The sequence below is a fragment of the Heterocephalus glaber genome, unplaced genomic scaffold (assembly GCF_053883595.1).
Source record: "Heterocephalus glaber isolate CG9 unplaced genomic scaffold, H.glaber_assembly_v1.0 deba00001687, whole genome shotgun sequence".
NCBI classification, from domain to species: Eukaryota; Metazoa; Chordata; class Mammalia; order Rodentia; family Bathyergidae; genus Heterocephalus; species Heterocephalus glaber.
The window spans coordinates 24,079,529-24,105,305 of NW_028258412.1; the positions used below are offsets into that span (position 1 = coordinate 24,079,529).

General features: G+C 47.3%; 1 protein-coding gene and 1 long non-coding RNA gene across 5 annotated transcripts in view; both read left to right on the forward strand.

The window, feature by feature from the left end:
• Tmem132b (transmembrane protein 132B) overlaps positions 1–25,777 on the forward strand; it is a 310,198-nt gene that overhangs the window by 216,114 nt on the left and 68,307 nt on the right. The gene's annotated exons all lie outside the window — the stretch shown is intronic.
• LOC110348930 (uncharacterized) lies at positions 1,585–4,744 on the forward strand. Its single transcript, XR_002394583.2, has 3 exons — positions 1,585–2,123; positions 3,923–4,229; positions 4,359–4,744. It is a non-coding gene; the product is annotated as an uncharacterized LOC110348930 (long non-coding RNA).

The following is a 25,777-nucleotide window of genomic DNA, read 5'->3' on the forward strand; positions in this document are numbered from 1 at the left end:
TGTGTTATGTGAAGCAGCCCAGCTTCTCCCTTCCTCAGGCCACCTCTTCCTACATCCATACTCTTCTACCCCAGGACCTTTGTTCATGTTACCCTAGAGAGAGAGAGAGAGAGAGGGATTTTCCCACCTGGAATGGGAGACCCATGATCAGGGAGACCCCTCACTCCCTGGCTTGGCCTCCAGGGCCCTGGGAGGATCTTGAAGGAACAGTTGGCTGCTTGTCACCCCAAAGAGGCCGGATGCCTGGAATCCTGGAAAGACTCCCTAGCTCCATGCCCATCTTGGAGTGGGACATGGAGGTCAGGGACCCTCAGGACGGGCAGGGAGTGTCCACCACCTCCTTCCGTCAGCAGGAACCAGACTCCTGCTCCTGCTTACCAGGGAGCAGCAGAGTTTTGAGCTGGTTTCTGTTGATCAGAGCTTCAGAGCCCCGAGGAGCACTTAGTGGAGGGCAGGGCACTGTTTGGGGCAGAGATGCTGGAGACCAGTTCAAATCCTGACACCGACACTTGGCAGTCTGACTTAGTGTCTGGTGACTGACTCAGTTTCCCTGCTTGTGGTGATTATGCGGGAGTTGTGCAGCATGGAGCCCTGCACGGAGCTCGCTGTGCACTGTCCCCGTCCCTACCACTGCCTCTGTGTGCCCTTTCCTCCGTCCCTGGTTTTCCTCGAGTGTTGCTGGGGCTCAGAGCCAGGCAGCCTCCGTCCTGCGGCCCCCAGCCCTGAGCCAGGCTGGGAGGAGGAGGGCACTCACTGGGAAGAACAGCAGCTGGCGCCACGCGCCCCAGGGGGCTGTCACAGCGGTGGGCCGTCTCAGGTAGGCAGCGGTTCGGGAAGTTTCAAAGGCCTGTGAATGAGTCTGCTTCTTCTCCTTTGTCACAAACACCCCAAAACCTGAGTCAATGGTGCCTGGATCTCTTTGCAAAACGTCACAGGTCAGGCTCAGGTGTCCGCGGGCTGGCTGCTCCTCAGAGACATTGGCTTCTCAGGTGAGCCGGTGCACACCCTTTCAGTGGCCTGTGAGGTGTGGCCGGGGCCTTGTCCTGTGTGTCTACTTCATACACATGCGTGGACCGCAGGACACGCTGTCCTGTGTAGCATGTGGCCTGGCTTCAAACACAGGCTCCAGCCTTCTGGTGCCCGTGTGAATAGGGCTGCCTGGTTGTCGCTACTCTGCAGGCTTCCGGGAGATGTCTTAGTCATGTGTCCAATACTGACACCCGAAATTTAAGGAGGAGAGGTTTATTTTGGCTCCCGGTTTTAGTCCGTGGTCAGCTGGGTACCTGGCAGGAAGGCAGGGTGGGAGGGCCTGGCAGAGGAAAGCTGCTCACTGCATGGAGAACAGGAAGCAGGGAGGGAGGGGAGGAGCCAGGGAGGGAGGAGCCAGGGAGGGAGGGAGGAGGCAGGGAGGGAAGGGAGGAGCCAGAGGAAAGGGAGGAGTCAGGGAGGGAAGGGAGGAGTCAGGGAGGGAGGGAGGAGCCAGGGGAGGAGCCAGGGAGGGAGGGAGGAGCCAGGGAGGGAAGGGTGGAGCCAGACAGGGTGCTGACCCTTCCAGGCCACATCCTGGCTATGCTCCTCCCCAAGGCCCGCCCCCGACTCCAATCCTGCCGAAGCCCGTTATGCACACACCTTCCTCAAGCCGGCCTCTGAGTGGGGGAGGCTTGGGGCATTCGGATGTAAGTTGTAATGGGTATTTCTCCACTGATCAGTAACCAGTTTGCTTCCGCTTCCTCCCTCCCTCTGTCCTGCCTCTCCTCCCTGCTCTCGCTCCTTCCTCCTTGTCTTCCTCATCCCCGCCCCTCTCCCTCTTCCCTCCACGCCTCCCTCTCTTCTTTCCCGTTTCCCCTTCTTCCTCCCTCCTTCCGTCTCTCTCCGCTCCTCTCCCATGACATGACACATCCTGTGAGGCTCCAGCTGGCTTGGGGGTGGGCAGTGGGTTTTTCACCATGTGCCTGCCCGTCCCCTTGGGTACCGTTCGGAGGTGGGGAGATGCCAGTCCGGCAGCAGCGTCTGTTCAGGGAGCAGAATCAGCTTCTCGAGCCGCAGCGAGAGTCGAGAGTCGCCACACACGGGAAGATCAGATGCCTCTCGAGGTGCTCGGGACCTGGGAGTCCCAGATGCAGGTGTGTGTGTGTATGGGGACTTCCGCCCTGCAAGGCGCCCTCAGGGCTCCTTTTCACTCTTCCAGCTTCCGGGTCTCAAGGGCTCCCTAGCTCGCAGTTCCCTCAGAACCGTCTCCTCACAGGGTCGCACAAGTGTGTCTGTCCTCTCCTTGTGAAAATGCCGGTCGTCGGGCTCAGGGTCTATTGGAATCCAGTAGAAACTCATCTTAGTCAACTGTGCGTGCAAACCTTGTCTCTAGATCAGACCACATTTCGAGGTTCTGGGTGGACCGGAGTGGCATCCAGGACACAGTCGGCTTTGCTGTCTTTGAACGTTATTTTGGTGGAGCCCTGGCTTCAGAAGCCCACATAGGCGGCCTGCACACGTCTCCCACCCCCCAAATAAATCTGTCACTGTCGTTCCTGGTGCAGAGCCCAGGCCGAGGTGGCCACTGGTGTCCAGAGGAAGCCAAATTTAGAGCATCTTGTGGCATCTGCAGATGGCGGCAACCTATTATCCACACAGGGTTTCACCTGATTGATCCACCTTGCTCACAGCTGAAAGGAGCAATTTTAAATCGTCAAGCACAGGGTTTGTCCAGGGAGTACAATTTACAAATGGCCAGAAATCACCGCCTTTGTTGGTGGGGATGAAAGCCTCCCACTTGTCAGTCACCCTGGGCACTAATGCCAGGCCAGAGATGGGACCCTCACCTGGCTGCCATGGCCTTCGCCATGTGGAGCCAGTAGGGATGTTTAGCAGACCCGTCCCTCCGAGCCCCAGGAGCTCGATTTGGATGTTACCCTACTTCCTGGTGTACATTAAAAAAAAATGAAATAAAAGAATTGGTTTTTGGAAAGGACCTGCAGTCAGCTCAGTTGAAAGGAAGGGAAAAGCCCATTAAGATGTTTGGTTCAGTTGACCTGTATCTTTTTGGGGTGACCTTGGGTGATGTGTGATTTCTGAGCGGGAAAGGGAAGTGCAGACCCAGCTAAGCGAGTTCAGGGAAGAAACGGATGAATTCGGGGATGTCTGCAGCAGGGACAAAATGTGACGCACTTTTAAAGTCTCTGTCAGTACCATTAATATTTATGACCCACGCATCCGTCAAAGACTTCTGCCTCAGAGCTGTTTGGCTTTGCTGGGTGTCGAGCCCTGAATGGCAGAACTGAGAGTGGTTAGGTTACCGGAAGGGCTCCCGTTCGTGTTTGACAGCTCCTTAAAGGTGGGGAGATACTCAGGAAAAGCCACCTTCTGAGGCAATCAATTTCTTGAAAAACAAAAAACTTGGGCTACCCATTCAGGACCCCTCCTGCCCCTCAGGAGCTTCCCTATCAATAAATATCTTTTAAAAACTCACGAAAAACAAAAACCTCCCTGGCTGTTGACAACCGAGCTAGATGATTCATCACCACTCAGAGCTGTGAATTTGGAAGTGGTTCAGGGATTCTTTCACTTCCGGTTGCCTTCCCTGAGCCCAGTGTTCCGAGTAGATGCCACCAACTTTTACAGGTCCAGGGAGGGAGACCCCAGCGCCGGGGACCGCGGGGCTGCGTGCACGCGGGGAAAGCCGAGCCGCCCACCCTTTACTTAAACCGTGGGCTCCTCAGCAGGCTCTGCCTCGGTCGTCCCGATTGCACAGAGGGTCTGCTAGTCCTGCTGCGTGACTGTAGTCGTTACTGTCAGGATGGAATGAAGCAATAGAGGAACAGTGCTTGCTGCATACGTATACAGCACATGCTGCCCATTTGTTTCTTTTTAATGTTTTCTCACAGAGGAAATAATTAATCGCGGTGAAAATAAAATTATTTAATAACAGGGCGGCGTGTCCACTAACCAGCTGGAGTGGATACAGCGTGGCAATGTCACTACACTCTCCCACATCCCGGAGCGCAAGAGCTGCGTGTCAGCCCCGCCGGAGGCCCACAGCGAGGAAACGCTCCGAGCCGCCGTTTTTTCTGGGCGTGTGCGCAGCCCAGCAAACTGTTTTCTAAAGGCTTTGATCTCACAAGTGGTCAAGTTGGCATTTTTTGAGCCTTCAGCTTCTCCCTTCGAGGGCGGGCGTCACGGTGGCAGTCCCAGGTGTGCCCGCTAGATGGCGCCGGGAAACCAGGTTGTGGTCACAGGTGCGCGCCCTTCGCCCCTCCTCCACAGGGCTTGACCTGGCCCCTTCCCGGCCCCTTCCTGCCAGTTCCCCGGGTGTGGGTGGGTGGGTGTGTGTGTGTGTGTCCCTGCATCAGGAGCTTTGGTTCCAGGGGTCCCGGCTTTCCCCTCGAGCCCGGGCAAACAGGCTCCTCCTGCAGCCCACGCAGAGCTGAGCACCGCACCTCCCCGGCACCTGGAGAGGTGTCGCCTACCTGTGCGGCGACAGCCACCACCGCGCGGCTAGGTGGGCATCTAGTAGGATTGTTCCTTGAAACTTTTATTGCTTTTATTTAAAGGGACGTGTGCCCACTATGTACTTGTAAAAACCCCTGCACCCCTAGTATGGCAGAACCATTGCTCCACATATCTGATCTGGGTCCGTGCGTCGTCCAGAGCTGGCCTGCCTGTAAACAGACCGCAGGTGGACATCACACTGTGTAGTAATGAGGCCCTACTCTACGTGCTGTTGTTTGAAGTTTCCCATTTACTTATATTTAATAAAAGACAAAGAATCTAATGTAAAATCCCCGAGCTTCAGAAAACATTAGCCACTTCAACAAATACTGTTTTGTTTTTTTAATAAACACTTTGCTACGAGTAGGGAAACAATTATGGTACAAACAAATCAATGATTGGGGTCATTATTTCACTTTTATTATTGCTGTTGTTACCATCATTGCTACCGCCATGGCTGTGTTCACTCTTTTTTTTTTTTTTTTTTTTTTGGTACTGGGGATTGAACTCGGGTCCTTGAACTTGTTCAGCAGGTGGTGAAACCACTGAGCTAAATCCCTGGCCCTTGTGTTCACTCTTTTGATGCCATCATTTAATTTTAGTGTAGAACCCAAGTTATCCGATATGGTAGCCACGAGCTTACCTGTGCCTGTTAAAATTAATATACAATAAAATTAAAAAACACCCAGCTCCTCAGTTGCAAAGTAGCCACATTTCAAATGCTAAGAGTTTTCACAGTGCACATATGGAATAACCCAGCAGTGGAGAGAGTTCCGTGGGATTGTGCAGGTATCGATTGGTTTACCCTGGCAGAGGAATGGACAGAACCCGAGGCCCCTCCCACTTCCCCCTTCCTAGATACAGTGGACCCTTGACTTACAAACTCAGTTCGTTCCTGAGGGCTGGTTGTAACTCAAGTTGGTTATGAAGGCTCAGGCTCCTCTACGCAGCCTTCAGAGTCTCCTGTACACAGGCAGATCACAGTGTCCTTAGAGAGGCGTCGGCCCAGGATTTCTCAGTTAACCCACACAGGAGAGGATGCTGTCATGCTCCTTCCGGGACTCTGTAAGGGTTAATCTGTATCTGAGACCGTCTGGAAGCACGAGCGGCCAGCATTTGGGTTGTAACTCAAGACTTGGGTCATAAGTTAAAGCCAAAATTCCAGTCGTAACCCAAGTTGTTCATACGTTAGGCTAGTCATAACTTGCGGGTCGATTGTATTCATTAGTTACGTGTATGCAACTAGTAATAAATTACAATAAAATTTGTAAATAGCTAATCCTGTGTAATACAGGTGTGTTTACACTGTCTAGTCTTGCCATGTCTCCATTCTCTTGTAGAACTGCGCGTGTCCACTTTAATAGCGACGCACGAATCTTCTCCACCGCTGTCCCTGAAAGACGTGGTCTCTGTGTCACTCCGGCCGCTGTTTGTGGAGCTCTTTCTACTTTTTTATTCCTCAAGTCTCATTTTAAGGAGGCCTCGGGGAGGGCCGTGAGAGAACCAGTGGTCGCCGTGGTGCGGGACCCGAGTCGGGGTCAGGCTGTGGGGCGCGGGCTGCCTTTTCTGAGTGGGCGGAGCCAGGCTGGGCCAGCAGCCGCCGGACCTTCCTGGTTTCTGCATCGCTGTGGGCTGGCCGTGACCTTGATTCCGGGTGGAGACCCTTGTCTCAGGAGGTGTGGCTGAATCTTCCTCACTTGTGACAACAGACAAGTCAGAGCTGACAGCTGCCATCATGGAGAGGTGCTGCCTCACCCACATGGTGCCACACGTGGGGAATCCCAGCACTGGAGGCTGAGGCAGGAGCATCATGAGTTCCAGCCTAATACACAGCAAGACCCAGTCTCGTCAAAAGAAAAAAAAGAATAGAGAGGGGCCATCTCCCAGGGACGATGCTGAAGGAGGCTTCGGGAAGGCCCAGCGGACAGGGGAGAAGGCTCTAGGTCCTGTGGGCTCCATGGTGGCCATTCTGCCCCCAAGGACAGAACCACAGTTCACAGGAGCCCATGCTGCGGGCAAGACCCTCGCAAGCCAGTTTCTCTGGGGAGCTGAGTTCCTCTGAACTGTGAGACTGTGGGTGTCAGCGGCAGGGGGTGATAGAGGTGGGCTGGGTGGGCTCAGCCACTCTTCCCAGCCCCAGGGCTGCTGGGGCTTCTGGATGCTCGCGAGAGGCAGGAAAACTGGAAGGAAACAACTTCTTTCCACTGTGAGTTGCTGTCTACATTCAGGGAGGTGACAGCCCCGTGGGTGGCTGGCCGCTTGTGGGTAGGTGGCACTCAGTGAATGGGGCCCTCTCCTGGGACAAGACCACTGTCCCCTTCATCTGTGTCCTCCTTAAGCCCAGAGTGGGGTGCCAGGGCCCCGCGGGCTGGCTGGCTGCTCCTGGACATCAGTGGACTCACTGCGTGGCCCTGTGTGTCACACCGTCCTGGTGAGCAGAGCTGACTCCGGCTGGGACCTGGAGGGGCTGCCACCTTCACTGGCTGAGCCCCAGAAGGGACAGCTGAGTGGGCCCACAGTGAGCGGACAGGATGGGGCAAAATAGACCTCGAGTCCCCAAACAATGTAGCGACCCCGGGGCCAGGCAGCCCTGACAGGCATGAGCTGCTTCCTTCCTGCCCGCAGCTCCCACGGTTCCTCTGTGGAGGTTCGGATGGGGTAACCCCTTGAGGAGCCCCAGACCTGAGGGCGGACAGACCAGGGGTCTGTGGCTGCCTCTCGTGGACCGTGGGGATTCCACGCTGCCTCCAGGGACACTGGTTACCCTGCTGCGTCCCCGTCCCTGACAGCTCAGGGTCAGCAATGCTTAAAAATGTGTGTTTGTTTATTTTTATTGGTCGGTGTTTGCAGTACACAAGATCACACTCATGGTGGGGCGCTGGACGTGCACACGAGACATCTTCATTCCTTTCATGTCCCATCCCCACCCTACCCCTCTCTCCATTTGTGGTTCCCTTCTCATTTGCAAAAGATCCACCTCCCAGCTTCCTATTATCTTCAGTCTCAGTAACTTAAAAACAAAAGCTCTTTGAGATACAACCCATGTAATGTAAAATCCACCCATTGAAAATGTAGAGTTCAGGGGATTTAGTATAGTTACGCAGTCATGTTATCATTACTACCATTAAATATTTTACTCCAAAAAGAAATCCTATATTTAGTAGCAGTGCTCAATTTCTCCCAGTCTGCTTAGCTATTGACCATCACCAGTCTCCTTCTGCCTGTTCTGCAGCCTTCAAAGAAGTGGATCATACACTATCTGGTCTTTTGTCTGGCTCCTTTCACTTAGCATAAAGTTTTCAAGGCTTGTCCATGTTGTAGTGTATATTAGAACTTCATCCCTTTTTTTTTTTTGGGCTTAAATTCTCTTATTGGTACATTTTAGGTATACAGTACATTTACATTTATCATTGGGTGCTTGTACCTGTACATGATGTATCTTGGTTCTTATTTTTTCTCCATTTCCTGTGGTCCCTTCAATCCCAGCACCCTTTCCTATTTACAAGGACTTTGTTTCCATTTTTTCCTCTTCTCTTAATTTTTCCTTTCCCTTCTTTCCTTTCCCCTTACCCTCCCACATCCCCTACCACTTTGGAACTTTTCCTATTTTAAATTATCAATTATTCATTTTAATCATTTTCATCCTTATTAACACTTTCAGTTTCTCACACTAGAGATACTATTCAGTATTTACACATGTGTGTCCTATTTATTTCACTTAAGAGTATCGCCTCAATATGCATCCATTTAGCTATAAATGTCTCTAGTTTCTCATTCTTTATGGCTGAGTAGTACTCCATTTTATAGAAAAACCACATCTTCTTTATCCAGTTTCCAGTTGATGGGCACTTGGACTGTTTCCAAGCTTTCGCTATTACAAACTGTGCTGCTATAAACATGGGTGCACATATATCACTGTGGTGTGATTCTTTTAATTCTTTGGGGAAGGTCCCCAGCAGTGGAATAGCAGGGTCAAATGGGACTTCCAGTCCTAGTTCTTTGAGGCATCTCCATACTGATTTCCACAGTGGTTGCACCAGCCTGCACTCCCACCAGCAGTGGAGCAGGGTTCCTCTTTCCCCATAGCCCCGCCAGCCTTTGTTATTGGTTGATTTCTTGATAGCAGCCATTCTTTCTGGGGTGAGGTGGAATCTCAGTGTTGTTTTCATCTGCATCTCTTGAATGACCAGTGATGTTGAGCATTTTTTCATATGTTTATTTGGTGCTTTTACTTCTTTGTCTGAGAAATGTCTGTTCATTCCAGATGCCCATTTTTGAATTGAGTCTTTGAATTTGGGGGGTCTGATTTTTTTCAGTTCTTTATATATTCTAGATAGTAGTCCTTTGTCTGAGGTACAGCTGCTAAAATTTTTTCCCCACATTGTAGGTTGTCTCTTAGCTCTGTTGGTGGTTTCTCTTGCAGTGCAGAATCTTTTTAATAAGATGAGATCCCAGTTATTGATTCGTTGTGCTAGTTCCCATGCTACTGAGGTTTTGTTCATAAAGTCTTTTCCTATGCCAATGTCTTCAAGAATTCTACCTAATTTATCTTCCAGCAAGTTTAGTGTTTCTGTCTTAATATTTAGATCTTTAATCCACTTCAATGTTAGTTTAGTGCATGGTGATAGATATGGGTCTAGTTTTAATCTTTGGCAGATTGAAATCTAGTTTTTCCAGGACTATTTATTAAATAGGCTATCTTTCCTCCAATGAGGGTGTTTGGCTCCTTTGTCAAAGATGAGGTGGCTGAATTTGTCTGGAGTTGTTTCTGCATCTTCTCATCTGTTCCACTGATCCTCGGGTCTGTTTCTTTGCCAGTACCATGCTGTTTTTACCACAGTAGCTTTGTAGTATAGTTTCAAGTTGGGGGTTGTGATACCCCAGCCATGTCTCTGTTGCCTAGAATTGCTTTTCTATTCTATGTCTTTTATGGTTTCAAATGAATTTTTGGATTGTCTGCTGTAGTAGAAGTTCATTCCTTTTTGTTGCCGAATAATATTTCACCACATAAACGTGTAACATTTTAGTCATCTTCAGCTGCAGTCAGCATCTGGGTTGTTTCTAATTTGGGGCTGTTATGGAAAATGTTGCCAGTAACACTCATGCACAGGTTCTCTTGTGGGTGTGTGTTTTCCTTTGGTGTTTATCCTTTTAATGGAATAAGCCAGAAAGGTGGGTTCTTGCTGACATGCTCTTGTTGCTAGGGAGCAAGGCTGTAGTGACTCTTTGCAGCTTTGGGAGCCATTGTGGCTGTTTCCCTTTGTCTTTAGAAGGAAGTAGCATTCTAGGAACTTAGAAGTCAGCAACTTCTAATGCAAGCGCACACAGGAGCCAGGGTAAAAAATAAATGAGCCGGGGCATTGGGGAGCAGCAGTCTGCAGTGAGCGTGGGGTCAGTGTGGCAGACTTTTCTTTTTTTAAAGGAAAAGAAAAATTGTGAATTTTACAGTGAGTGAATTTTACAGTGAGCTGTCTCTTTTTAAAATTTGGTTGCATTGAACTTCCATTGTATGCACCTCCTCTCTGGAGCCCGGGGACAGTGTCCTGTGGGCCCCCGTCGGGTCTCAGGGGTCAGGGCTCCCATCCGAACTGCTGTGTCCAGGGGGCTGTTATTCTCCAGTAGAGCATGGGCCGCAGGACCACAGCCTCCGCCACCTGACAGCTCAGCTTGGAGTCCTGCAGGGCCACTTCCTGTCTCCATGACCCGGCCACCTGCTTGTTCCCATTTGTCTCGCCTGTGGAGTGGGGTCAGTGATGTGCCTGTCTCGCACACTGGTGGAAGATCGAACAGGTTAATTAGCGTGCATCTGTGCTTGAAACACTGCCTAGCTGCTCTCATGCTCAGCAGACATTATTTATGCATGCGCTCGCAAGTGCCCAGACGGGTTCTCTATCCAGGGAGTCACTCCAGAGTAACTGCGGTGGGCAGGGCAGTGAACCCCATACCCACATGCGCACCCCAGTCCCAGCCAGCTGTGTGTCAGTACCGGAAGTCCACAGATTGAATTGGGTTTGGGTGAGACACTGAGGGTTATCTAAGGAAGGCCGACCTCTGAGGGAAACTGAGGCACGGGAAGGTGACCTGGTTCCGAGCGTGTTTGTGTAGACACCCGGCCAGGCAGGCCCTGGGCAGACCTGAGAACCCACTGCTTCCCTGTGACGGGGCGCCCTGCGGAGTGGCCCCGGGGAGAGCCAGGGCCTCCCCGCGCTGGTCCCTCGCCCTGTCCAGGTGTCAGCACCTCGGGAGGACGCGGGCCTTCGTGGGTGGCTGCGGCGAGCGCACCTGAGCGGAGTCCTGAGTGCTGTTTGCTCGGGAACCGCCCTTCCCCGCCGCCGCCTCCTGCTGTGGGTGATGTGAGCGGCTGCCTCCTCCTCAGTGCGCCTGGTGTGGGTCACCGGGAGGTTCCACGTCTCCCTCCTCCCTGCCATGCGTCATTTGTGTCGCCCTCTGCTCCGGGTCAGTCTGCCATTGCCTTATCAGTTCTCGCAGAACTGGGTTTTACTTTCCCAGATTTCACTCAGTTTTATTGGTGTCTGCTCTCGTGCTTGTTATTTATTTTCTTCTGCTTACTTCGTCTTTCAGTTGGTGGAAGTTGAGGTCCAGAGTTTGGACGTCTTCCCCCTGCAGCAGGTGGTGGTGCTGATTTCCCCTGAAATTCCCATTTGCGGTGTCTCATTTGCATTCAGTTCACAATGCTCCCTACTTCTCATTTTCTCTTTGATCCACGTGTTATTTAGAAACATGTTACATCCATCTCAGTATTAGAGAGGAATTTTCCATATAGCTTTCTGTTACTGAGTTCCAATATTTATTTCCTTGTGGTCAGAGAACATGCTTTGTGTGAGTTCTTTCTTTTTGTATTTATCGAAGTTTGCTTTATGGTGTAGAAAATGACTCTTGTTCAATGTCGTGCTGCTGTTGGCTGCAACGTGTCGTAAATGTCAGGGTGGTTGACAATCTTGTTCAAGTCCACTAAATTCTTGCTAATTTTCTGCCTGCTTGTCATATCAATTATTGAGAGACAGGTTTTAAAATATCCTCTATAAAGCTGGGCATGTTGGTATGTGACTGTCATCTCAGTGCTCTGGGCGGCTGAGGCAGGAAGATGGCAAGTTTGAGCCCAGCCTGGGCAACTTAGTGACTCAGACAGACCCTGCCTTGAAATAAAACATGAATAAAAGGGCTGGAAATTTAGTCCAGTGCACAGGCCTTGGGTTCAATCATCAGCACTCCCTCTACCTCATCCTACCACAACTGGAAATTTGTCTGTTTTTCATTGTACTTCCGCTGCGTTTTGCTTGATGCATTTGAGGTTCTGGTGTTAAATGTATAAAATTTAAGATTTTTATATCATCTTGATTAGTTGGACTTTTCTAAATGTCCCCCTTTTTTGTTTTTTACATATTTGTCTTTTATGAAAAAATAAAATTTTGTAACAAAATAAGAGATTAACAATAGTTAATACACTGCGCATCATTATCTTCAAAGTGGTTAAAGCTGTGGTAGCCAGTATTAGCTGGGTCTTTTTTGTTTGTTTTTCTGCAGCACAGCCTGATAATTGCTTTTAATTAGAGTGTGTAGACCGCTTACATTTCCTACTCGTCTGTGTGGGGAGGTTTGAGTCTCTCTTTGTGGTGTTTTTCCTTTGTCCCATCTGTTCTCCATTCTCTTTTTCTTCTTGTTCTGACTTCTTTTGAATTAATCAAGTATTTGGATCACTTTATTAGCATAGCAGCTCTAACTTTTGTTATCTGGTGTTTGCCGTAGAGTTCATCATAAATCCTTAACAGATCCCAGTCTGCCTCTAAGCGCGATTCTGTCAGCTCTCACATGGCCAGGGCCACTGCAGTAGTGCACTTCCACTCTACATTGTTATTATTTTTTCTTTAAACAGTGGATACTCATTTGAACATTAAATAACTTTCTTATTTTATTTTTTATTACTACATGTTTGCAATATGGTGCCCTTTACAATCATCTTGGGGAGTGGGTACATGTATATAATTTTTTTTTGGTACCAGGGATCGAACTCTGGTCCTTGCACTTCTGTACATAGTATACGTTGTTTCTTTTTTAATCCCTTCCCTCCACCCCCCCCCATTCCCCTTTCCCCATTTCTTTTTTTTTTTTTTTTTTTTGTTTTGTTTTTTGCTACCGGGCATCAAACTCAGGTCCTTGTGCTTGCACAGCAGGCTGCGAAACCACTGAGCTAAATCCCCGGCCCCCCTTTCCCCATTTCATTCTTGTTGTTATTATTCACCTTAGTGCACGTGGATGGCATATACTGTTAACATTCATTGAGGTTATTTACGATTGCCATTCCATTAAATAACCTTTGAAAGTCTCCTGCTCTTGTGTAGTTGCCATTTTCTTTGCTTTTCCTTCCTTTGTGCAGATTTGTATTTGCATCTGGTATCATTTTCCTCCAAAGGGCTTCCCTTAACTTTTCCAGCGTTGCGAGTCTGCTGGCTCTTTGCTTTTTCTGCTTTTACATGTCTTTAAAGGTCTTTATTCTCCCTTTTCTGTGCTGGAAAGATGTTTCCACAGCATAGAATTCTACACAGCTGTGTTTGTACCCTTTATTACTGTGAAAGTGCTGGTCATTGACTCCCTGCTGGCATTGTTTCTTATAAGAAACTTGGAGTCTATCACCCTTCTTTTGTGTTTCTCTACACTTGTGATGTGATTTTTTCCCTCTGTTGATGTTTTAGATTTCCCCTTTATACCTGATTTTGAACAATTTGATCATGATGTTTCTTTTTGTATTTTTCCTGCTTTTCTTGAGGTATATAGTTCACATCTAATTCTTCATATATTTTTTATATATGCCCTTAATTCTTCATATTTTTTTTTCTGTCCCCACCTCTTCTTTGACACTAAGTTACAGTTGTTTTAAGTCATCTAAGTTATCCCTTAACACAATGATGCTCTGATCGTGTTTTTAAGAATTCTCCTTTCTCAGTGTAGTATTTGATTTCATATATTTCCTTTTCTTCTCCAATGTTTAATCTGCTTATGTTTCATAAACAACATCACTAATGCCATCTACTGCAGATTTCACTTTTTCACGTTCCCTTTGGTTATTTTTTATTTTGGACAATCCCATTTCCATGCAGTTGTAAGAACTGATGCAGAGAGGACCCATGTCCCTTCCCTCAGCCTCCTCCTGTGGTGACATCTTATGAAACCCTAGGGTGCCATCATGTCACTAAATTAACGTGGCTGTGTCTCACCATCTACTCAACTTTCAGCGACACACTCACCTGCGTGCCTGGCTCCATGCAGTTTTACTGCTTGTGTGCATTTGGGTGATCACCATGGGACACAGACTGAAAGCCACGACCCACTGAGCTCTCACTGTCTGGTACCACACACAATCCCATAGCCCTCTTCGGACCCCCACCCTCTGGTGACGACTACTCTGCTCTCCATCCCTATGATTTTGTCATTTTTAGAGTGTTATGCAAATGCAATCTCATTACATGTAACCCTTTGGGGGATTATCTTATTCTTCTCAGTGTAATTCTTTGGAAAACCATCCAAGGTGTTATGGATGTCAATGATTTTCCTGTCACTGCTGCTGAAGGTTCCATGGTGTGGATGTGTCTCTATTTCTTTCACCATTCGTTTGTTGAAGAACATCTGGGTTTCCAGTTTTTGACTGTCACATTTGGGTACATGCTTTTTGTGTGTGTGTAAGTGTAAACTTTCAGTTCACTGGGGTAGACGTCCAAGAGTGTAGTTTCCGGTCATATGGTAAATGCATGGTTAGCGAGTATCGTGCATGCATGTGAGTATACTAGAAAGTTGTTTAGATAATGTCCTTTCCCTTTCTCCTTTCCTTTACTCTCTCCTTCCTTTTCATCTTTCCTCTTTCCCCATTCCTTTCCTTGGTGCTGGATCTGGGGATCGAACCAAGGACTTCATGTATGCTTGGCAAATGCTCTACCATCAAGCAATATCCCTATCCTGATGTAGACAGTATTCTTGAAGCAAGTAGAATATTTACCCACTTAGTAAGTAGCAACACTTTAAAAATTTTATAGCAGTTTAGTGAGGCATGATTGGTATTCAGAAAGCTGTACATATTGCTGTGCCTGGTGATAGGCACACTCTTTAACACCATCACCGAAACCTAGGTGCATGTTTACTCTGGTAAGAAATCACCCAGCTACTTGTTGGAGTGAGTGTGTCATTTCCCTCTCCTAACTCTCGGCAGGGTAGGTGTGATCCAGTTTCTCCACATTCTCACCACCATTTTGGCTTTGCCACTATTTTTTATTTTAGGCATTCTGGTGTGTAGTGAAATCTCACTGTGACTTTACGTTTTACTTCTCTAATGGTGAATATCTTTTCATGTGATCATTTTCCATCAATGTATAATTATCAGTGAAATGTTTGTTTGTGATGATTTCCCATTTCCCATTTGTATTGTTTGATTTTTTTTTTTTACCACTGAGTCTTGGGAGCTGTTTATATATTCTAAATATAAGTCTTTTGTTGGATATTAAGTTCTTAAATATTTTCTCCCAGCCAGTAGTTTATCTTTTCCTCTTCTTCATTGGGCCTTTTGAAAAGCAAATGTTTTTTACTTTTATGAGATCCAATTTATTACCTTTTTCTTATTTCATCTTTTTAGTAGTTTGGTAGTGTGTCTTGAATTTTGATTTCAATATGTTCCTTAGTATTTGGAAACATGGTTATTTTTGTATTTTTCTTGCTAGGTGGAGACAGAGCAATATTATGTTAGCGCTAATTATTCCAAGTCACTGAGGTGAGACTCTTCTGAGATCTCTAACTAGCTCCCCTGTTCCCAACCTAGCTCTTGGTCACAGGTGCTATTCCCGGCCTGGGGCTAGTTCTGGGTACTGTCTGACAGATCCTTTTGGGTGGTTCTTTCCCAGTCTTTTGTGGTTTCCTTATATGTCTGCACCGACTAGCACCGCACTGCATGCCTGGGTAGGACTCTCTTCAGAGCTATGGAGTTCTCTCTTTGAGCAGCTCCCTCCTCTTCATTTCTCTGTGCTATAAACTCCAGCTACCTTGGTCTGTGTGGATTCTCAGTTCCATCTCTCAGGACAAGGGACCCGCCAGACTCTGCCTCACTGAGCTACAGATTGAGAACACCCCCAAGGCAGTAAATGATGGATATCATAGGGCGCATCTCATGGTTTTGCCTTGTCTCTGGCAATCTTTTTATTTCCTAATGTACAGTATATTCACATTGTTATTTCATATATTTCATCCCCTTTGATTTGATTCAGGCAAGAGGAGAAGTCTGGCTCTATTCCTCCCCCTTGGCTGGAAGCAGTTGTTCTGAAAGTTTTATCTAACCCTGCCCTTCTCTGCTTTCCCAGCTGGCCCTGGCATTTCAAGTATCTATGGGTGAGGAATGCGAATCTTTGGCATAGCTTTGTCACAGAAGGGACAGGTGCCTGGAGCTGTGTGACTCTGGATTCTTTTTACTTTTACTCTGGAGCATTCTGTTCCCACATTGCAGCCTGGTAATGTTTTACCACAACACCCACCAAACTTAGCAAGAAGCTTTGGTCTCAAGTAAGAGCAGAATAGATATTAAAGCAATAATGATAACATCATGACAAAGATTTGTAATTTCCAACGTTGTTATTTCATTCTTACTTGTGAGGCATATAGAGGAGAAATTATGATCCTTGGGGAGGCAGAATAAGGGCCCCCAAAGTTGTCCTTGTCCTGACCCTTGGTACTGTGAATACAGCCCCTTGCATGGAGGAAGAAACTTGGCAGATATAACTGGGTCCAGGACTTTGGAAAGAGGAATTTTCCTGGAATTCTTCTGGGTCCTGAGAATCAGAACCTTTCTCAGTTGAAGTCAGAAGAAAGAACTGTGAGCAGTTTCAGTGATGGTGAGGACTTGGCCTGTTGCTGCCAGGTCTGAGGATGGAAGCAACCACCAGCCCGGAAGCTGGGAAACCCCAGGAAAGAGATCTTCCCCGGACCTCGGCCCAGGGAGACGAATGTGGGGACCCTGCAGAACTTGAAGATAATGAATTCAAGTTGCTGTAAGCCACCCTGCATGTGGCATTTGTTACAGCGGTAGCAGGAGACACATATGGAGCCTGGAAGAGTGTGCCCAGGGAGCATGGCAGAGAGCAGGCCAGAGATATCAGCAGCCTTAGAGGACCAGGCTGGGTCCAGAGATGAGCTTGGGTTTCCTTCTGAAAACTGTGGAAAGTCACGTAGGGTTTAAGGGCAGGAGAGACATGACGGCCTGGTTTATTTGAGAATAACATGGACATCTGGCTGCTGTGTGGGTTGGGTTGAGGGCTTGAAGTCTGAAGCCTCTGGTGAAGGTCCAGGCAGAGCCTGATGTTGCTCACACTGGGAAGAGGGGTGTGTGGCAGGGTGCTCAGACGCGGAAGTGCCAGTGTCCTTTCTGATGGTGAGGCCCTGAGCTAGTTTCACATGTTGTCTTGTGAGACAAGTGATTTGGGGGTCTGGACTGCACCAAGGGTAAGAAATAAATAAAGCATTGTCATCAGCCATAGGGATTCTCTTCAGAGTTTATAGAGATCCTCTTCAAAGTTGCCTTTGGCCAGAAGAGTTGGTTGGATACCAGTAAGTTTCTAAAAATAAATGATCTGATACCAGCTTCATTTGCAACTGTCACTTCACAGGACAGACTGTCTGTCGCTGTCCCAGCACATGACTGATTATTATGGAGACAGTTGCGCCTGTCTTGATAAGGAGCGGTGTGCAGAGACAGCCCCTGAGCACTGATCAGGTCAGTCCTGGGAGTCTGCCTCCAGCCTCCCTCCCCAGCCCACACTCCCAGGGAGGTGGGGGAATCCGCCTCCCTTTTGGGTCCTCCATGTGAGCTAAGCGGCTTTTCAGCAGACCTTAATTCAGGGCCTCCTCGGTAGGAGGTAACTGCGCTTGTTCTTGCTCTTTTGAGGGAAGAAGGTGGCAAACTCGCAAGTAATTCCCTCCTTGGAAATTAATTTCAGCTTTCTCTGCTCCCTGAGAACACAGCACAAAGCGTTCTGTGGCTTTCAGGAGCGTGTGCCCACTGTGTTCCAGTGACAGGAAGGACCCGCGGAAAACACGGGAACTCGTGGTCACCGTGGTCCCTCCACAGCAGGGACCTGTGGGAAACTCAGACGCTGAGGAGGATCTGAATCGCCAGCCAGGGAGGCTAATATTCCCTCCTTGCTGGCTGTGTGCTGTGGAGCACATTACTTCTTGGTTTTCATTTTCTCCCTTGAAAATTCTCATTCTGCTGAAGTTGAAAATTGTAAACACGTAGCAATCCTTTCCAAATGTAATGGTTGTTTATTGACTATAGATTTTGAACACACAGAAGAGAGAAAATGAACCCCATAAATACTGCTGTGGGGTATGATGGGGAATTGTGGGTACATGTTCTCCAACCACACTAGTGGTTAGTTGACCGCATCAACTCAGCAGTACCCTTCCTCCCTGTGCTGCATCCCCTACTCCCGGTCGTCAGCCGGTGCAATGCTGGGCTTCCCCATCGAGGTTGCCAGTGATACAGGGCAGGGCGTGGGGTCAAGGGTTTGCTTCCTGATTTCCCTGTGGCTTTTCTCTGCTCCTGCAGCCCAGCTTCTGGCGTGGGGCTCACAGTCCAGGGAGGTGCACTGTGCAGGCGGTGGGTGACCTCTGAGACCCTGGCCAGCTCTGCAATGTGCAGCGGCTGCAGCCACACCATGTGCTTTACCTTGGGGGGCGCCCTTCACCTTGGGGGCTCTTCCTCCCGCTCTGCTGTTCTGTATTCCTTAAAGTTCCTTTTAAAAATCCCTTTCAGTAGCTAGCCATCTCTTTTTCATGCTTTTCATTCATTCAAGGTTTCTCAATGACTCTAAACATTTTATGAGTCCATGTTTGCATGCACAGGATCACATTCATCACGGGGAGCTGGTGCAGGTACATAACAGCCTCATTATTTTTTCACTGTCTTCCCCTCCCTCTGTCTCTTGGTCCCCTCCCTTTTGCAAAAGATCTGTCTTCTTGTTTCCTAGTTTCCTTTCAGTACTCGGGTTGAATCCAGGGCCTTGAGCATGGTAGGCATTGGTTGCTCTACCGCTGAGCTGCATTACAGCTCTCGTTAGTGATTCTCACTTTGAAAATTCTCTGATCAAATTCCTGATGTATTCCATGTCTTGAGTGGATTCTGACGGATACATCCCCATGTATGACTGCGTGTTAGCATCACCCTGAAGTGATACTCCTCTTCCCATTACCGATTCTTATCTATCTGTCTGCTTAGTTTATTTTCCCAGGACATTTTCAGGCCACCTATTTTTGGTCCCTGAAAGAAGACTTTTCCTGAATCTGAATAGGGTACTGAAAGTGCCTAGCAGTAATAACAGCGTTTCCTGCTAAAGCACCGGATAATCTGGGCAGATGGCTCCTGTTCTTTAGCGGACTTAGAACCCCCCAGGGCAGCTGGTCTAATTGTGTGTTCTTTGGCCTCCTCCCCAGAGGTGGCGCTGCTGAGTTAATCCTTACACTCCTCTGTGTACATGTTTGGTACTTCATCCGTACAACAACCCTGTTGGTGGCTCAACTCCCCCTGGGGCTTGGTGGCCAGGCAGCATCTTGTAGGTGAATTAAGGGCTCCAAGGGGATGGAATCCAAGCCCAGGGCTTCTGGCTGCAGATGCATCTCCTTCCCTTTGCAGATCACTGCTTCTCTGGCACAGACGGAAACCTCTTTTGCTTTTTCTTCTGCACAAGTGAGGAGGAAATTGAGTCAGGCAAATCATTTCGTTTTTCAAATTATTTTTTTCTCTCATTGTAAAAAGACTGAAACACATAGGCTTTGATCAAGAAGAAAATAAAAATAACCTTTCCTCTTGCCTCCTAGAAGCAGGTTTTGATAAATCTATTTCTGGTTTCCTTTCTATGCATCTGTTTTATTTTTAATAGGACGAGGATCGTATTTTACCTTTCAACCTATTGCTTTTTTATTTTATAGTAGTATTGGTTTGTGGCTGTGGCATAACCCAGTCCCCTAGAATTCACAGCTCAGAACAACGCTCATCTGCTGGTTTGCAACTGTTATGTGACAGTGCATCCTGGAAATCGGGAGGCAGCCAGCTGGGGGACCAACCTCAGCGGGAGCGGGGGGCGGGGGACGATGGCCCTGAGCTTGTCATCCTTCTGGGATAGAGACCTGGGTGTGGCACATTCTTTGTGTAGCTACACAAGCAGAAATGCCAGCAGCCCCTTGTGGGCTGGGCTGAGAAGACTCTCCAGTTTCTGTGCCACAAGAGGACAAATGGTTTCTTTTCCCATCTTCCTCCCTAGCTGCCTTTATGCCATGAAGAAAGAACCTCTCAATTTCCCCTGAACGTCTCTCAGTAATAGCTCCTACCACTGTGCATTATACGTGACTACTCCAGCTCATTGAAAAACACCATCTGATAAAATAACCTGTGTAATTTTCTTCACAGATGAATATGAGGAAAAAATAATGATTATGCTATTAGATCATGGCACGTATGTGTAGCTGGCTCCAGGCTCCCGATGAAAATGTTGAATAGCTTTTGCTTCTCACAGAATTGCAAATGAGGCAGAGTCCAGCGTGTGTTCTTCCCCAGGGATAGCAAGGCTACAGGTCCCGAAGGTCGCTGGTCACCGTGAAGAACTGGAGGTGGGGTGACCTGGTCTGAGGCTGGGTGAGGCCGCGGTTGGAGTTGCCTTTAGCCTCTCTCCATTTTCAACCCCCTCATGGTGGCAGCGTGGCGGGACCTGAGCCCCTGGAGTGGGTGAGCTGCAGTTCTGCTGGTGGGAACCACAAGTCCCCCATCCAGAGGCCACCTCGGCCACTGTCCACCCCTCCCGCACCCGCACCCCCAGCAGGGCTGCTCCCGTCCTAGCTCCCTCTCCCGCAGTGCCACTGTTTCGTGCCCCTTAAAGATCTGTTGCATCTGCTTTTTGGATGACTGTTGAGCCTCATGGTGGGGATGGATTTCTAGCTCAGAAATTTTGTTGCATGTTTTTATGTGAAATCCTACTTTATGGTTTTAGAATCTGTGCTGCGTCAGTAGGTGGAGCCACTCTGGACTGCGTGGGGAGTGACTGGCAGGTCTCTGTACGAGAGGTCAGGTGAGGGCCACAGGGCCACCCAGTCAGCACCAGGTCCTGCTCCACCTCCCAGCACACTGCAGGCTGATGGGTAAGGCTGTGCCCATTGTGCACTGCCCATGGGATTGTCTAAGGGAGTCATCCATAGACGTCGTAGATTTGGGGATTTAGTAGGACAGGTGTACAGCAGATGGTGAGAAAGTGCTCTCATTTTACCAAAATCAGTATATTATGGCAATTTTCTGCGAGATGGAAGAGACAGCATTTTCTAATTGCATAGGGCTCTTCCGGGACTAATGCTAGCTGTTCGGCACTGAATATCTTGTAGGGAATGTGCTATTTCCTGCACAGCCTGAAGTGGTAACTTCTTCAGCAACATTTAACAAAAGCTGAATGAAAATCTATTAGTCACCAGTTCCAGGGCTGGGCCAATAGGGTGCAAGGGGAGTAGAAGGGACGAAGACCTTGTCCCCACAGCCGAGTGAAGGGGCTGAAGTGACCACCGAGGACACATGTGAGGTGCGATCGCAGTGGGCAGGTGTGGGTGTCAGGGAGCACCCGGTGGGACATGGGGGGCTCTGCACGGGGTGGGGACCGTGGTGCCCTTTGAGCCTGGCTCACCTGGGTGTGGCGTCTGTGGGCTGGAGCCAGAATGCTGAGGGCATCCAGGGTGGAGGAGGTGCATCCTGGGGCTGTTGTGAGCTCTCATGGGGCCCAGACTCGGTGACCTCAGCTGGAGAGAAAATGACCTCCTCTTCATTCTCTACCAGCCTTCCTGATCAGGGCGAGAATGGAGCCTGGCTTGGATGCTGCTGTATTCAAAGCAACTTTCCAGCATTTATGAATCTTCCTTTTTAGTGGAGAATTGTAAGCCCTTTGCCAAAGGCCTGGACAGGCAACAGTACCCAGTGCCATTTAACAATATTGCTTCGATTCTTTTGCCGATGCCCTGCTTGGCATGATAGTGAGGGCCATAACAATGACCTCACAAAGCTGTGACCCAAAATCCTAATACACACGGGGGAAGGATGGTCCTGCGGTGGCCTTTAAAGTTTGGCTGGAACATCAAAGCTCTCCTACTGTTGCTTATAAATGTATAGGGAAATGAAAAAGTAGCAAAACTAATATTTATTAGCATATTGTTTTTAAAAAGTAGTAACACGGAGAATTAAAGTGCTGTCATTCTTTGTGCAAAACTTACTACCAGGAGTGGGAGTAGGGCTTGCTGTCTCTGCCTCACTGAGTCTCTCCCAACCTGGAGGGAGCATGTTTGACATGCATGGATGCACCGGCAGATTGTCACACTTTTCTGATGTGGAACCACTGTCCAACATTTTATTGTCTGTGCCTTTGAAGCTCTGAGGTATCTCTGACATTTCCTTTACTGCAAAGTGGTTTGTATTTTTGTTTAAGTACTGGGAATTGAACCCAAGGCCTTCACACTGTGTGATAGCTCTGGCCCTTTTCACTTTTTTATTTTGAGACAGGATTTTGCTGTCATTAAGTTGACCAGGTTGGTCTATAACTTGAAACTCTCGTGCCTCAGCCTCCCAAAGTGCTGGGATTATGACCATGCATCACCATGCCCACAGTGAAAATTTTTTGGCTAGTGTCACTTCTTCTGAGATATTTCCATGCTAGTTACATCTGCTTTCCTCATTTATGCTAAACTCACCCGTGTTAGCTGCACACACAGTCCTTTAGGTTGTGGTCAGCATTTCCTGTGTCAGCTCTTTGCTCCACGACCCCATTTACATTTAATTTTAATTTCCTTTCACCATTATCACACTAACCTTCTTTGCTCCACTTTCATCTTCGCTGGCCAGTCCCATCTTCTGATTACTCATTTGGAGGAGGGGTCCGGTGGGCTTATTACTGGGAGACAGAGACAGCACAGCTGCATCCCTGGCTTTCTGCAGATGGACTGGAAGACGGATGTGTGGTGGCCAGTCTCCGACAGACTGCAGGGTCATCGAGTCACTGGTCGCTCAGCAGGGGCTGCTGTTGCTCGTGTGGTGGTTTCTGAGTGGAAGAGCTGGCAGCCATCCTGTGCTTCCGGCTGTTGGAGTTCAGGCAGTGGACTTTGGTAACTAAACATGGGGTGGCAGGGCCTGGTGTTAGGTAATTACACATGCACACTGGAACTTTGTATAAAGTTTTAGTTTCCTTTTATTTAGTGTAAACAAATACTGGCTCCTTCTGTGTATGGGACAGGAAGCATCTTTTAAAAATATGTACTGAAGCATTAAAATTTTATAAAAATGTGAATTAATTCAAGGAAATGTAAGTAACAATGCTATAGGTGACAAATGATTATCGTCCAAATGTCGAGAGCTGCTATCTGCTCTTTGTGTTCCCAAACGCAATGTCTCCTCATGACACCTAGACAGATGGCTGTCTTTACTTTTGTCCCCAAAATACTACATGCAGACCTACCCTGGGGAAGTCTAGGAACTGGTCCCCATCACCGCTTCCTGCAAGCTGTGTGATCTCAGAATAGAGCCAAACAGGAAGTGTAGGAGTAGTCTATCCTCATTTCTGTACAACATCATGGCATGCCTGTAGGTCTATATATATAGAACTAAAATGTTTCCCCTTCTTTAGAGCAGCATAATGTTTCATAGTATAGGCATAATTTTTAATCAGTGCCTCTTTGTTAGACATTTAGGTTGTCAATTATTTTTCCCTTTATTTCCTTCCTTTTTTCTTTCATTTTTGCCAAAATAGTAGCAGTAAATGACTTTATGGGGACCCTGATTACTAGGCTGCCAGATCAAATAGTATGAAGATCTTTGTGTTAGTCATTTCCCATCCCTGGGACAAAATACTCAATATACACAGAGGAGGAGAGGTTTATTTTGGCTCATGATTTTAGTAGGTTCAGTCTATGGCTGATTGGCTTTAAGGCAGAAATGAAAAGGGCCAGGCATGGTAGAAGGAAGCTGCTCAACTGTGATGACTGAGAAGCAGAGAGGCAGGAAAAGAAGGGAAGTGGGGACAAGAATCCACCCTTCCATGTCACACCCCAAGTGACCCACAAACTCTAACCAGGCCCCACTTCCTAAGAGCACATTCAGGTACACACTTATCAGTCGAAGAATGCACTGATGAGTACAGCACTCTGATATCCAACTTCATTCCAAAAGCCCCACCTCTGAACACATGAGACTTCTGGAGGCCAATTTAGATCTGAAACATAACATACCTCACGTTACATTAAATGTAATTACACTGAAGATGCAAATTAAAAGTCAAAGATGTCAGATTGGGGGAAAAAAGTAATTCTCAACTCTTATCAACAAGAAGCATCTTATCTTAAATATATTAAGGTATTGATTGGTCAAAAATAAACCATGCAAGGGCCAGGGATTTAGCTCAGTGGTTCCGCCACCTGCCCCGCAAGCACAAGGACCCAAGTTTGATCCCTGGTACCAAAAAAACAAAAAAATAATGCAAGAAGAAATACTTATAAATACTAGTCATAAAAATGCAGTGACTGTAGTAATATCCAGGTGATATGTTAATATTAAATCAAGGAATATTATAAGAGATTGTGAGGCAAATTTCCTAATAATAAAGGGATTCAGCTCATCAAGAATACACCATAATGCTAAGTCTGCATATACTCAAGAGCAATGCTTCAAGCTACATGAGGCAAAAATGATATAACAGAAAGGAGCAAAAAAGAAATTTATAATTGTAGCTGGAGACTTAAACATTTCTCCTCATTAATTTATGGAAGAAGTAGTCAAACATTCAACAAGGATACAGATGATTGAACCACACTTTCAGACAACTGAACTTAATTGGCATCTGTAAAACATCGTACCTGGCAATGGTACACCATACTCCCTTTACAGGAGTGCACGGAAGTAACCGATTTTCTTTATCATTCATCTGTTGATGGACATATAGGCCATTTCCAAGATTTTGCGATTATGAATTATGCTGTTATAAACATGGCTAAGCATGTATACCTGTAATATGATGACTTGAACTCTTTTGGGAAGATATCTAAAAGGGGAATAGCTAGGTCAAATGGAGTTTTTAGTTTTAGTTTTTTGAGGAATCTCCATATTGATTTCCACAGTGGTCATGCTAGTTTACATTCCCACCAACAATGTAGAAGGCTTCCTTTGTCCTGCAGCTTCCTCCGTGTTTTATCTTATTTCTTGATGAAGGCCGCTCTTTCTGGGGCAAGATGGAATCTCAGTGTTGTTTTAATTTGCATTTCTCTAATGGCCAGAGATGTTGAGGATTTCTTCATGAATTTATTTGCCATTTTTACTTCTTCTGTCAAGTGTTTATTCATTTCATTTGCCCACTTTCTGATTGAGTCTTTATTTTTGGGGGGCGTCTAATTTTTTTGAATTCTTTATATGTTCTAGCTATGAGACCTCTGAAGAATAGGAGGCAAAGCTTCCCCCCATCCTGTAGGTTCTCTTCACTCTGTTGGTTGTTCCTTTTGCTGGGCAGAAGCTTTGTAATTTGCTATGATCCCACTTGTTGATTCTTGGTGCTATTTTCTCTGCAACTGGATTCTGTTCAGAAAGTCCCTGCTTATGCCTGTGACTTCAAGAGTTTTACCTATTTTGTCTTCTAGCAGGTTGTTTCTGTATCAACATCTAGTTCTTTGTAATCATTTCTTTTTTCTTTTTTGCGGTACCAGGGATTGAACGCAGAATCTTGCACTTGCGAGGCAGACACGGTGCCACGGAGCTAAATCCCCGGCTCAGTATCTAATTCTTTGATCCATTTTGATTTTAGTTTAGCACATGGGGAGAGATATGGCCTAGAGTCAGTGCTCTGCATGTGGATAGTCAGATTTCTCAACACCATTTCTTAGAGAGGCTATCTTTCACCCAGTATGTGTTTTTTGGCCCCTTTGGCAAAGATCAAATACTTGATTGTGTTTGGGGTTGTTTCTCTGTCCTCTATTCAGTTCCATTGACCCTCTCTGCCATAAAAAAAGATAAATTTGAGTCACTGTAGGGAAATGGCTGCAGCTTGAAACCATAATGTTAAGTGGAATAAATCAGACACACAGGCTTAAATATTTCACGGATTCTCTTATATGAGAAGCCCAATTCAGAAATAAAGAGCCAAAACTAATAAAGGATCATAGACTTAATATAAAACCTAATATTCTAAATCTTGTGGAAGAAAAATTAGAAAATTTTAGTGACCTTGGCATAGTCCAAATTTTG